Source organism: Chiloscyllium punctatum, unplaced genomic scaffold (assembly GCF_047496795.1).
Source record: "Chiloscyllium punctatum isolate Juve2018m unplaced genomic scaffold, sChiPun1.3 scaffold_991, whole genome shotgun sequence".
Taxonomy (NCBI): domain Eukaryota; kingdom Metazoa; phylum Chordata; class Chondrichthyes; order Orectolobiformes; family Hemiscylliidae; genus Chiloscyllium; species Chiloscyllium punctatum.
In genome coordinates this window covers 1,051-2,500 of record NW_027310725.1, presented here as the reverse complement: position 1 = coordinate 2,500, position 1,450 = coordinate 1,051, and the positions used below count along the sequence as shown (strand labels likewise).

Below are 1,450 nucleotides of genomic sequence, written 5' to 3'. Positions count from 1 at the left end.
TCTTTGCACTTGCGGGATGGGGGTGGTGGTTTAAAGACTCTCGAGTTGCCGCCCGTCGGTCTCCGAGCTCCGTGCAGTAGTGATCCCCAGCGAACTGCCAGCAGGGCGAACGAGCGATCCCGCTCTCGGTCGGGGCGCCTGGCGTCGATCGGTGGTCGGTGGCTTGCGGGCAAGCTGCGCTGTGAGTGTGGGAACGAGTATGACGAGCCGTTGCCGCGACTCCCAGTCCACCTCGGCGGTGGCTGGGCCGGGCGGGCGTCTGCTCGGGCGAGTGCCGCCCCCGCCTCCTCGCAGGAAGTCCGCTCGCCGACACGCCGCCACGTGCACGCGTCAGTGACGCTGCCGAACCGATGGCCGGTGCCCGTTCCCGCCTCTGCTTTTCCTAGGGCAAAGCTGCTGCACGCCTCGTGATACTAGGCGGGCGACATGGTGGCGGTGATCCTGCCTCCGTCGCTGCGGTGCGTTGGGGCACGCATCGCCTCTTGGGCGCCCTGTCCTCCTCCCCCCAATAGACGTATGTTTCTGCGGGCCGCACCAGGATGGTGCTCCCCATCGCTTCACGCCACCCTGCTCCGCCCGCACGCCGGCGTGCAGGTGGCTGTAGCTCAAGGTGGGGAGCGTATGTGCGGTCCGGGTCGCTTTCCTCTGGCGAGGGAGAGACCTAAAACAAACTCAGACAACTCTTGACGGTGGATCACTCGGCTCGTGCGTCGATGACGAACGCAGCTAGCTGCGAGAATTAATGTGAATTGCAGGACACATTGATCATCGACACTTTGAACGCACTTTGCGGCCCCGGGTTCTTCCCGGGGCCACGCCTGTCTGAGGGTCGTTTGGCAATCAATCGCACTCGCCTTGGCTGGCGAGAGCGCGGCTGGGGTGTCGCAGAGGACCCGTCCTCTTTGTCCCCCTAAGTTCAGACTCCGGAGCCCTCCGGCGTCGGAGCGCTTGGCCTTTCCCCCCCACCCTGCACATTCCGTTCGTCAGGCTCGACGCCATCCCCCCGCCGGGGAGCGCGGCCTGGCGTCCGTCTGTGTCGTGGCAGTGGGGCCAGCACGGCTGTCACCGGTCCCAGAATGGCTGTCGGTGGTTCACACTGTGTGTGTGTGCCAACCCTCCTGGTCTCTGGGACACGGAGCTGCCACGAAGTGTTGAGCCTCCAGTGGGGGGTCTGCCTAAGCTCTGCACGTCCGCATTGGGTCCGTCTCTCGGTTGGCTGGCAGTGGAAAGAGTGAAGGGAGCCGCGGAGGTCCGGTGCTGGTGCGCCGCCGGCCTGACCGTGGAGCTCGCCGGTTTGACACGCTGACCCGACTCGATGGTTGATCGATTGAGAGTGCTGGGAGCTGCAGGCCGCCCGCTGCTGCAGCCGCCCGTCTCGTGGTTCGTCCTCGGCCTTAAGTGGCCGGCGGGGCGTCTGATCCTGTCTCCCCTGCTGGCGCCGAGTGCCTGG

General features: G+C 66.0%; 1 non-coding gene across 1 annotated transcript; it reads left to right on the top strand.

The window, feature by feature from the left end:
- The first annotated feature begins 678 nt into the window (after nt 1-678).
- On the top strand, nt 679-832 carry LOC140474415 (5.8S ribosomal RNA). Its single transcript, XR_011959093.1, has one exon. It is a non-coding gene; the product is annotated as a 5.8S ribosomal RNA (ribosomal RNA).
- The last annotated feature ends 618 nt before the right edge of the window (nt 833-1,450 follow it).